At 48.2% G+C, this 12,638-nt stretch overlaps 1 pseudogene; it reads right to left on the reverse strand.

The window, feature by feature from the left end:
* Window positions 1-8,472: 8,472 nt before the first annotated feature.
* LOC104674312 lies at window positions 8,473-8,858 on the reverse strand (annotated as a pseudogene).
* Window positions 8,859-12,638: the final 3,780 nt, after the last annotated feature.

Raw genomic sequence — 12,638 nt, forward strand, 5'->3', positions numbered from 1 at the left:
CGCCTGTGCGTTGCTTAGGGACCAGTTTCTTAGTGACAGGCCCCTCAATATTCCCATTGGCCAGGAAGCCCAAGACCCCACAGCCGTAGGCTAAAATTGTTGTCTGTTTCAGACACGTCGGCGAATTCCCCGCCTCTACGTTGCCGGGAGACAGCATGTTGCCTAGCAGCGTGCGGCTCCCATTGCCATTGGCCTCGGCTCTCCGCCCCGCCCCGCCCCGCCCCGCTGGGACCCGCCGGGGTCTGCGCCAGAGCCGGACTGGGCGAGCTGCGAGGCGGAGTCTTCCGCGTGCGCTTTGGAGAACCCGCCCTCGCGTCGCGGAAGCGCGTCTGCGAAGGAGGCGCCGGGCGCAGGCGAGGCCTGGGGCCGCGTAGTCGCTGCTCAGTGCGCCGTGTGGGGCCTCGACCCCCGGCCCGGGCTTCCCTGCTCGTTTTCCAGCGGGCGTCTTGGTTCCCGTTCCAGGCCAGCCCCCTCCTGGGTCGCCGCTTCATCCAGCGCTTGGGTCATTTGTGTCGTTGGCGTTTTCCTCTTAAACACAAACTTTAAATGTGTTCATCTACTCGTGACGGCGAGTTTAGCAGACTTTCATTCCCAGAAGACGTGTCACACGATCTGTATCTTTTTCCTACAGAAATTGACGGACGTCGTCATTTCTAAATTTACGCAGGGGCTGGTTCATCCCGCGGCTTCACCTAGAGAAAAGAGCCTGAGGCCGGGCGCGGCGGCTCACGCCCGTAATCCCAGCACTTTGGGAGGCCGAGGCGGGCGGATCACAAGGTCAGGAGCTCCAGACCAGCCTGGCCAACATGGTGAAACCTCGTCTCTACTAAAAATACAAACAGATAGCCAGGCGTGGCGACGCTTGCCTGTAATCCCAGCTACTTAGGAGGCTGAGGCAGGAGAATCGCTTGAACCCGAAATGCTGCCACTGCACTCCAGCATGGGCCATAGAGCGAGACTCCACCTCAAAAAAATAAATAAATAAAATAAAAAATAAAAAACATGGACACGGAGGGGAGCATCACACACCGGGGCCTGTCGGGGCGGTGGGGGCCAGGAGAGGGAGAGCATCAGGAGATATACCTAATGTAGACGATGGGTGGATGAGTGCAGCAAATCACCATAGCACGTGTATACCTGTGTAACAAACCTGCACGTTCTGCACATGTACCCCAGAACTTAAAGTATAATTTAAAAAACAGAGAAAACCTTCTGAGCGTTTCTCCGGGACGGCGGGCGGCAGCTGGGACGGGCTGGGGCGGTGGAGCGCGGGGCAGGAAGCAAGGCGATGCGTGCTCCTCCTGCACTGGCTTCTGTGAAAAGAGGGACTGATTGGAGAGCACTGCTGAAAAGCGAACTACGCGTCAGTGAGTAATTAACTCAGTAAAATATGAGCTTCTGCATCCAAAACCACTTGTCTGTGCTTTAAAGATTTTGTCTCACCATGGTGTCGTATTCATCTGAATCCTGTGTTGCTTTTGCTTTGTAATCTGAATTATCTGTCACTGCCCCAGTCTGTTTTTTGTTTAACTGTTCGATATTCATAGAAATTTCTCTACATGGGACCCTTTAGCAGAGAGAATAATCTGTTATAGCAAGTATTTTCTGAGTAGTTTTACGGATTCTATTTTTTTTTTAGCAGGTCAATGTTTTCCTGGTTAGTTTTATGATTTTATTTCAACTTTTACCAATTTGTAACTAGAACTGGAGTACTGATGACAAGATGTACACTTGTAAGTAAATATTCTATTCATTATATTCTATTCATTATATTCATTATATTAAGAAGAATAAATCACCCTGACAGTCAACAAATAACCATCTTTTTTTTTTATTTTTTTTTTATTTTTTTGAGACGGAGTCTCGCTCTGTCACCCAGGCTGGAGTGCAGTGGCCGGATCTCAGCTCACTGCAAGCTCCGCCTCCCGGGTTTAAGCCATTCTCCTGCCTCAGCCTCCCGAGTAGCTGGGACTACAGGCGCCAGCCACCTCGCCCGGCTAGCTTTTTGTATTTTTTAGTAGAGACGGGGTTTCACCGTGTTAGCCAGGATGATCTCGAACTCCTGACCTCGTGATCCGCCTGTCTCGGCCTCCCAAAGTGCTGGGATTACAGGCTTGAGCCACCGCGCCCGGCCATAACCATCTTTTTAAATTTTTTCATTTATGTATTGATTTATTTATTAGAGGGAGGGTCTCTGGTCGACTCGTCTGGAGTCCAGTGGCGCCATGATAGCTCACTGCAGCCTGGAACTCCTGGGGTCAAGTGGTCCTCCCGCCTTAGCCTCCCAAGTAGCTGAGACTACAGGCGCGTGCTACTGCATCAGGCTGATTTTTGTATCTTTATTAGAGATGAGGTCTGCCTAGGTTGTCCAGGCTGGACTCAAACACCAGCTCAAGCCATCCTCCTGCCTCAGCCTCCCGGAGTACTGGGATTATGGGCATGAGACACCACACTCGGCAATAATAACAATCTTTTTAATGGACCCACTCAAACAAAATAGAACCTGCTCAACTAAAACTTCCTGGCTATCCTCAAATAATATTAAAAACCATCCTATCTTAATATGAATTACCCTAAAATCTATTGTTGGCAAATACAAGTTTTCAGTACATCAGTGAACGTTGACGTTTGGTATATTGGGGAAACTGGCTTTTGAAATATATTTTTTAATTGATTGTAGATAACATTGTGTTCAGCAGCTGTGATGGAAGTGGCATTCTACACCAGACGACTGCTGATACAATACACATCTCTATAGAATCTAGTTATTATAAGGACCACCTCATGTATTATCATTATGAAAATCACCATCTATGAAAATAGGAAGCAAGTTAAAGCTAGAAATGTATGTGATTTGATTTATGTGTTTTGGCTGGTCTCAATTCTGCAGCTTCCTAACACGTTTGAAGCAAGGATCCTTGCCTGTGATTGTATTATTAATACATTCTGTGTAAGCTTAGTTTAAATGATATTGTTCCAGCCAGGCATGGTGGCACCTATAGTAACAGCTACTCGGGAGGCTGAGGTGGGAGGATCCCTTGATCCCAGGAATTTGAGGCCGCAGTGTGCCAGTGCACTCCAGCCTGGATGACAGCAACACCCTGAAAAAAAATTAAAAATAAGATAAAATGATATTGTTCCTGTGAAAGAATGCCCATTCTTTTGCAGAGATCGTGCTCTTTTGGCAACTTTTAAAAGCTTTGGATTTGGAAGTTAAATTCTTCAAGTTCATTATTATTCAGGGGTGCATTTACAATTCGAGGTTTAGAAACAGTTTGTCAACATCTACGAAATTAATTGCAGGGATTTTTGTCGGAGCGGCACCAGTTGGAAAGAATTGACATCTTAGCAATATTGTGACTACAATAATGAAAAAGGAGTATGCTCCATTTATTTAGGTTTTCCTTTTTTTTTTCTTTCTCTCTCTTTCTTTTCCCTCCTTTCTTTCCGTCCTTCCCTCCCTCCCTCCCTTGAGATAGGGTCTCCCTCTGTTCCCCCGGCTGGAGTGCAGTGGCCTGATCATGGCTCACTGCAGCCTCCGTTTCCAGGGCTCAAGTCATGCTTACACCTCAGGCTCCCAAGTAGCTGGGATTACAGCCGCACACCACCAAGCCAGGCTAATTTTTGTATTTTTAGTAACGACGGGGCTTGGCCATATTTCCCAGGCCCCTCTGGACTCCTGACCTCAGACGAGCCCTCTCTGCTTTGGGCCTCCCAGAGTGCTGGGATTACAGCTGCGAGCTACTGCGCCGGCCTACGTTTTCTTTTAATAGTGTTTCATAGTTTTCTGGATACAGATAGGTTCATATTTTGTTAGATCCAAGGATTTCTTGGATTTGTTGTATCCAAGAATTTCTTTTTGTTGTTTTATTGCACATGGTAGGCTTTTAAAGTTTTCCAGTTTCAGTTGACTTTAATATATTGGCCTTGTACTTTTGCTTCTTGTTACCTCCCTCACTCCTATCAAGCCACAGAAGAGGAGGCTCCACCTCACTTTTGATTTCCAAAATTATAGTTTAGAAGAGATGGTTCTGAAAAGAGCGGGAGGGGGCAGGGGGTGGCGCGCTTCTTCCGCTGATGGGGAGCGCTGAGCTGCTGCGCTGCCCCTGGTGGCCGGCAGGGGGCGCCCAACCCTACAAGTGTGGCACGTGGCGCGCATGCGCATTTCGCCCGCGGCGTCGCCACAGGGTGAGGGAGGTTGGTTTCCTCAGAAGCCACCCGGGAGCCCGGGCTTGGGGATGACTTGAGGCCGCGTCCTTGGTGAGGAAAAAACTTCCCAGAGGAACTCTGCTGGGGAATACCTAGAGTCATTTTCCTTTATTAAAAAATGTTTTTATAGGCCAGGCGCCGTGGCTCTCGCCTGTAATCCCAGCACTTTGGGAGGCCAAGGTGGGTGGATCATGAGGTCAGGAGTTCGAGACCAGCCTGGCCAAGATGGTGAAACCCCGTTTCTACTAAAAATACAAAAATTAGCCGGGCGTGGTGGCAAGTGCCTGTAGTTCCAGCTACTCGGGAGACTGAGGCAGGAGAATTGCTTGAACCCAGGAGACGGAGGTTGCAGTGAGCCGAGATCGCGACATTGCACTCCAGCCTGGGCAACCTGAGCAAGACTCCGTCTCTAAATAAATATATAAATAAATAAACAACGATTTTTTAGGTTTTTTTTTTTTTTTTTTTTTTTTTTTTTGAGACAGAGTCTCATTCTGTCGCCCAGGCTGGAGGTGGTCTTGGCTCACTGCAATCGCCGCCTCCCGGGTTCAAGCGATTCTCCTGTCTCAGCCTCCAGGGTAGCTGGGATTACAGGCGCCTGCCACCACGCCCGGCTAATTTTTGTATTTTTAGTAGAAACGTGGTTTCACCATCTTGGCCAGGCTGGTCTTGAACTCCTGACCTTATGATCCATCCGCCTCAGCCTCCTGAAGTGCTGGGATTACAGGCATAAGCCACCGCGCCCAGCCGCGCCGCATTTTCTTACCCATTCATCTGTTGATGGACATTTAGGTTGCTTCCAAATCTTGGCTGTTGTGAACAGTGCTGCAACAAACATGGCAGTGCAGACATCTCTTAGACATACTGATTCCCTTTCTTTCGGGTATCTAGCCAGCAGGGATTGCTGGAGCGTGTGGTAGCTCAATTTTTAGTTTTTTGAGGAACCTCCAAACTGTTCTCCATGGTGGTTGTACTAATTTACATTGCCACCAACTGTGTACGAGGGTTCCCTTTTCTCGACGTCCTCCAGAGACACTTTCCTTAAATTCATAAGCAGAGATTCCCTCATGTTCTGGAATGTTCCCATGCGTTATTCTTTACTTTCTCTGGAAATCATTGAGTGAGATCTGTTTTAGGCATTTCCCTTCACAGAGGGGTTGGTAGCAGGAAACAGAGCACCTGGTGTTTCCTTAATCAGGATTGTTCTGGGAGGAAATCCACGCAAGTCCAGAGAAGTGCGTGGCCCAGGTGAGGCTTGCAGGGAACAGTGTTGGTGGCTACAGCTTGGGGAGTCTGGGAGAAGGAAAATGAGCACTCCTGTGGATGTGCTTTATTCATTTCTTCCTGTCTCATTTTCCCTACAGGGTTAAAGTAGTTGTAAAGAAGAAAGTTTTGCAAAGTACATGTATTAAAACTCAAAACATTAAGCCGGGTGTGGCGGCTCTTGCCTGTAATCCCAGCATTTTGGGAGGCCGAAGTGGGCAGATCACAGGTCATGAGATCAAGACCATCCTGGCTAACACAGTGAAACCCCGTCCCTACTAAAAATACAAAAATTAGCCTGACGTGGTGGCACGTGCCTGTAGTCCCAGCTACTTGGGAGGCTGAGGCAGGAGAATCGTTTGAACCCGGGAGGCGGAGGCTGCAGTCAGCCAAGATCGCACCATTGCACTCCATCCAGCCTGGGTGACAGAGCAAGACTCTGTCCCCCCCAAAAAACTAATGAAATTAAATAAAAAATAAAACTAAAAACATTATTTCCAGTTAAAATAGTTCATATCAGCTGGACACAGTGGCTCACGCCGGTAATCCCAGCACTTTGGGAGACCAAGGCAGGTAGATCACCTGAGATCAGGAGTTCAAGACCAGCCTGGCCAACATGGTGAAACCCTCTCTCTACTAAAAAACACACAAAAAAGCAGCCAGGTGTGGTGGTGCACACCGGTAGTCCCAGCTACTAGGGAGGCTGAGGCAGAAGAATCGCTTGAACTCGGGAAGCGGAGGTTGCAGGGATCCAAGATCCTGCCACTGCACTCCAGCCTGGGCAATAGAATGAGACTCCATCTCAAAAACAAAACAAAACAAAAATAAACCCAGTTCATATCAAAAGGAAAATATAGGCTGCTCTGCCTGTGGAGTAGCATTGTTTCTTTATATCTCTAATAAACTTGCTTTTACTTAAAAAAAAAAAAAAAAAAAAAAAGGAAAATCCTAGCACTCTGGGAGGCTGAGGCAGGCAGATCACCTGAGGTCAGGAGTTCAAGACCAGCCTGGCCAACATGGTGAAACCCTGTCTCTACTGAAAATACAAAAATAAGCCAGGTGTGGTGGTGCACGCCTGTAATCCCAGCTACTCAGGAGGCCGAGACAGGCGAGTTGCTTGAACCTGGGAGGCAGAGGTTGCAGTGAGCCAAGATCACACCACTGCACTTCAGCCTGGGCGACAGAGCAAGACTCCATCTCAAAAAAAGAAAAAAAAAAGCTTGGGCACGGTGGCTCATGCCTGTAATCCCATGACTTTGGGAGGCCAAGGCAGGCGAATCACCTGAGGTCAGGAGTTCGAGCCCAGCCTGGTCAACATGGAGAATCCCTGTCTACTAAAAATATAAAATTAGCCGGGTGTGGTGGCACATGCCTGTAATCCCAGCTACTGGGGATGCTGAGGCAGGAGAATCGCTTGAATTGGGGAGGCGGAGGTTGCAGTGAGCCGAGATTGCACCACTGCACTCCAGTCTGGGCAACAGTAGCAAAACTCTTGTCTCAAAAAAAAAAAAAAAAGAAAGAAAAGAAAATGTAAAATGTAATTTTACTTTTCTGGTTTTAATAGAAGCAAATTCCTCAGTAATCTGTTTTTTTTTTTTTGAGATGGAGTCTCTCTCTGTCCCCAGGCTGGAGTGCAACAGCCGATCTCGGCTGACTGCAGCCTGCGCCTCCTGGGTTCAAGCAATTCTCCTGCCTCAGCCTCCCAAGTAGCTGGGACTACAGGTGCGCGCTGCCACATCTGGCTAATTTTCATATTTTTTAGTAGAGACAAGGTTTCACCATGTTGGGCAGGATGGTCTTCATCCATGTCAGGCAGGATGGTCTTCATCGCAGGATGGTGATCCACCTGCGTCAGCCTCCCAAAGTGCTAGGATTACAGGTGTGAGCCACCGCGCCCAGTCCATCAGTAATATTTTTAAAATGTGCTTATTAGCTCACCCCATTTTCACTTAAGGTAATTTCCATGGTTGATAATTTTTTATGACTCACTGACAATCTCAAAAGTTTTATCGTGGCCAGATGTGGTGGCTCACGCCTGTAATCCCAGTGCTTTGGGAGCCCGAGACTAGTGGATCACCTGAGGTGAGGAGTTGGAGACCAGCCTGGCCAAAGTGGCGAAACCCCATCTCTACTAAATATACAAAAATTAGCCAGACATGGCGGCAGGCGCCTGTAATCTCATGTACTTGGGAGGCTGAGGCAGGGAGAATTGCATGAACCCTGGAGGCAGAGGTTGCAGTGAGCCAAGATCATGCCACTGCACTCCAGTCTAGGCGATCCAGTGAGACTCCGTCTCAAAAATAAATAAATAAATAAAAGGTTTCTTTTTGTTTGTTTTTTGAGACAGGGTCTCACTCTGTTGCCCAGGCTGGAGTGCAGTGGTACGATCATGGCTCATTGCAGCCTCCGCCTCCCAGGCTTAAGCAATCCTCCCACCTTAGCCTCCCCAGTACAGGTGTGCATCACTATACCCGGCTAATTTTTTGTATTTTTGGTGGAGACAGGGGTTTCACCATGTTGGCCAGGCTGGTCTTGAACTCCTGAGCTCAGGCAATCCACCCACCTCGGCTTCCCAAAGTGATGGGATGACAGGCTTGAGCTCCCAGCCAGCTGCTAGTTTTGTGAGTGGGGCCCAGAACAAGTGAAAGCTCTGCAACAGGTGCAGGCTGTTGTGCAAGCTGCTCGGGCTACTTGGTCACATGACCCAGCAGATCCAATGCTGCTTGACATGTCAGTGGCAGAGAGCAATGCTGGGTGGAGCCTTGGCAGGCCCGCATAGGAGAATCACAATGTAGACTTTTAGGATTCTGGTGTAAAGCCCTGACATTATCTGCAGATAATTACTCTTTTTTTTTTTTTTTTGTACTTCAACATTTTATAACAATAGAGAGCCTTGTTTGAAATTACTACATTTTGAAAATACTACATGCTAACACAGACAATATGATACACAACCTCGTGAGAGAAGTTAGCAGGGAGCACATGGCAGAGGCCACAGGTTTAGACTAAGAGCCTTTCAATGGCCTGCTGAATGGATTGGATCTGCTGTTTCAGTTGTGAGCTTTCTTCGATGGTGACAGAACAGGTGATGACAGGCCTGGAGACCCCACAGTCTCTCCCCAGGGCCTGCTTTGAGCGCACAAATACGTAGGGCACGTTCTTGTCTTCACACAGCAGTGGAGGTGCAGAATGATCTCCAGTGGCTTGGTGTCTGCAGCTATCACGATGAACTCAGAGATGCCCCCATTAAGGGTTTTGGTGGCCTCATTGGCTCCTTTCTGAAGCTGCTTGTAGTTACATGACTACTGAACGAGCTCCAGTGGTTTCTTGGTGAGGTGGGCATCGCCGAGGGGCTAGGCCTTCGGATTCACATTGGTCTCAGTCATGGCTGTGGTTCCACGGGCTCGGCACTCCTAGGGCTGCGCAGCCGAGGTCTGAGAAGCGCTTGCCTCCACCCGAACTCTTCTTTTGACAACCAGCTTTTGGCTTGCTACTGGACAGTATTAGGGACTGAATAATTAACCAGGGACACCAAGTTACTGCATGACCTGAGCTGCTCATCACGAACTCAGTGTTATCTGACCTACCAAGCCATAAAGTGAGGCATACAGAGTAGCATTCCATCAGCATGCAATGATTGTGCCAAAACTCACAGAATGAGTGGACTCACCGAATGCCTTATCCACTGTCGTGGCGTTAGAGAAAGCTCTGTCTACCAGGTCTCTGGTTTAATAAAACATGACTAGAATGACTCTATCTTAAGGTGAGTAGCAAGGCACTCACAAGGCACCTGTAAGGTTGTTATGGTCTGAAAATAGCCACATTCTAAGCTGACCACCAATTATAATTGCAGAAATATTTATGATCATACAGGACATCTCCCACCAAGCCTCCAGAATGTCCAGATGTCCTAAGAGTGCAGCCCACTTTACTCAGAGAGAACCTTAATGAGCAGGCTTGGGTTGAAGGATTAATGGTCACTGATAGCACCAATAGCCTTACCTTTAGTGAGCACATCTGCACATTCCAGGTTTAATTGTAGCTCCTTAAGAGTTTCTGGTACGGCGTTCCTCCTTCTGCTTTCTGAAGCTGCCTTATTCTATAACAGAGTAGATTCTGATAAACTTGCTTCTTTCACTGTGCTCAGTGACTCACCTCAAATTCTTTCCTGTGTAAGATCTAAGAACCCTTTCATGGAGCCTGGACTGGAACTCCTCTTTTTCCTGTAACAATGGCATTGCTTCGGATCAAATTACCTACTTCACGGTAAATGAGGTACACCGTGGGCCCATGCTCATGGAATTCATGGGTCATGCTGTGTTCTCCACCATCCTACCGATTTTGGTTCTATTTTTCTGGTGGAACTCAGACTGAGACAAATATATAGTGAAAGGTAAGTCTTAATTACCCCCTTGACTTCAAGTCCATGTTTCCAGAGGAAGCCACCGCCATTTCCTTGTGTATCCTTCTAGAGAGATTTTCATAAACATATTTGTATGTACACATTATCAGTTAAAAGAGTCAAACTGTACAATATTTGAGGAGGTTTATTCTGAGCCAAAAGTGAGTGATCGCGGCCCACGGCACAGTCCCAAGAGGTCCTAAGACCCTGTGCCCACGGTGGTGGGGCTACAGCTTGGTTTTATACTTTTTTTTTTGAGATGGAGTCTCACTCTGTCTCCCAGGCTGGAGTGCAGTGGCATGATCTCGGCTCACTGCAACCTCTGCCTCCTGGGTTCAAGCAATTCTCTGCCTCAGCCTCCTGAGTAGCTGAGATTACAGGCACCTGCCACCACGCCTAATTTTTTTTGTACTTTTAGTAGAGATGGGGTTTCAACATCTTGACCAGGGTGGTCTTGAACTCCTGACCTCATGATCCACCTGCCTCGGCCTCCCAAAGTGCTGGGATTACAGGCGTGAGCCACCGCACCCCGCAGGTTTTACACATTTTAGGGAGAAAGGTCATAGATGGATTCAAAGATTTTGTGATTGGCACTTGGTTGTAAGAGTTATTATCTAAAGACCTGGAATCAACAGAAAGGAGTGTCTGGGTTAAGATAAGGGAGACCAAGGTTCCATTTTATTTTATTTTTTGACAGGGTCTCTGTTGCCCAGGCTGGATTGCAGTGGCACAATCTGTGGTTTACTGCAGCCTCTGCCTCTTGGGCTCAAGGAATCTGCCCACCTCTGCCTCCTGAGTAGCTGGGACTATAGGCATGTGCTGTCATCGCGCCCAGCTAAGACGGGGTCTCCCTATGTTGCCCAGGATGGTGTGGAACTTCTGGGCTCAAGCGATCCACCCACCTCGGCCTCCTAAAGTGCTGGGATTACAGGCTTGAGCACCACCATCCTGGCCATTCTTTTTTTTTTTTTTTTTTTTTGAGACAGACTCTCCCTCTGCTGCCCAGGCTGGAGGGATCTCAGCTCACTGCAAGCTCCGCCTCCCGGGTTCATGCCATTCTCCTGCCTCAGCCTCCGGAGTAGCTGGGACTACAGGCGCCCGCCACGTCGCCGGGCTAGTTTTTTGTATTTTTAGTAGAGACGGGGTTTCACCATGTTAGCCAGGATGGTCTCGATCTCTTGACCTCGTGATCCGCCCGTCTCGGCCTCCCAAAGTGCTGGGATTACAGGCTTGAGCCACCGCGCCCAGCCATCCATCCTGGCCATTCTTGTGCGGATGCAGCTCCAGGCAGCAGGCTTCAGAAAGAATAGATGGTAAACGTTTCTTATCAGAGTTAAAAAGGTGCTAGACTCTTATGTTCTCTCCTGGATCAGGAAAAGATGTGGAAAAGGAAGGAGATTCTCTACAAAATAGATTTCCCCCAGGAGACAGTTCTGCAGGGCTATATAAAACTATGTTAAAGAAATGCATGTCTGGGTAAAATACTTCGTTTTCTTCCAGGGCCTGCTATTTGTCATGTGATGTATTTTAATACTACAGTCTGTTTGGTCAGCCTTAAGGTGTCTGTTTTAATGTCGATGCTGGTCAGTTATACCTGAATTCCAAAGGGAGGAGAGTATAATGGGACATGTCCAAACCCTGCTTCCCATCAGGGACTGAACTGGTTTTTCAGGTTAACTTTGGCATTGAGAGAATCAGTTCATTCAGTTGGCTAGGGGGCTTACAATTTTATTTTTGGTTTACAAGGTATAGATAACTATGCCTAAGGGAGGAGACCACCCCTCATATTGTCTTATGCCCAATTTGCCCCTCATATTGTCTTCTGCCTCCAAAGAAAGAAAAAGTAAAAACTAAAAGGCAGAAATGAAATCCACAGGCAGACAGCCTGGCGCCACACCCTGGGCCTGGTAGTTAAAGATGGACCCCTGACCTAATTGGTTCTATTTCTATACAGACATTGTATATAAATGCACTGTGAAAATCCCTGTCTTGCTTTGTTCCGATCTAATTACCGGTGCATGCAGCCCCCAGTCACGTACCCCCTGCTTGCTCAATCAATCACGACCCTCTCACATGCACCCCCTTAGAGTTGTGAGCCCGGCTCTTGAGACAGAAGTCTTGCCGATGCCCCCCCCCCCCAATAAACCCCTTCCTTCTTTAACTCGGTGTCTAAGGAGTTTTGTCTGCTGCTCGTCCTGCTACATGCCTATACCTATATATACAAATGTTTATATATGCATATAAGTGTGTATGTATGGTTTGTTTTACACAAATGGATGCCGACTTTTTTTTTTGGTAGCGATGAGGTCTCAGGCTAATCTCGAACTCCTGGGCTCAAGAGATCCTCCTGCCTAGGCCTCCCAAAGCACTTAGATTACAGGCATAAATCACTGCGGCGGGTCCTGCTTCACCCTTTTAAAACTGCACTTGGGGGCTCCTCATCAGTGCAGACATTGGCTGGTACCTTCAAACCGCACAGACTCCCCCTGCGTGGACGCACCTCGCCTTGTTTACTCCGCTTTCGCCAACCTTTCACTTTCAGGTAATACCCTCTGGCGCCCTTCTCTGGAGCACACGCGTGAACGTCTCGGGATTCGAAAAAGTGGGATACTGAGGTAAAGGGTACGCGCTTTCAGAACGGGAAGACACCGCAAAACACCCGCCAAGACCTGGCCCCGCGTCCGCCCTGCCCACAACGCAGCCGCTCCCACTCCCGGAGCGTGCCCTGTGCTTCAGACTTCGGATTTGTGTGATCCGCTGTGTG

The sequence above is a fragment of the Rhinopithecus roxellana genome, chromosome 10 (assembly GCF_007565055.1).
Source record: "Rhinopithecus roxellana isolate Shanxi Qingling chromosome 10, ASM756505v1, whole genome shotgun sequence".
In the NCBI taxonomy this organism is placed as follows: domain Eukaryota; kingdom Metazoa; phylum Chordata; class Mammalia; order Primates; family Cercopithecidae; genus Rhinopithecus; species Rhinopithecus roxellana.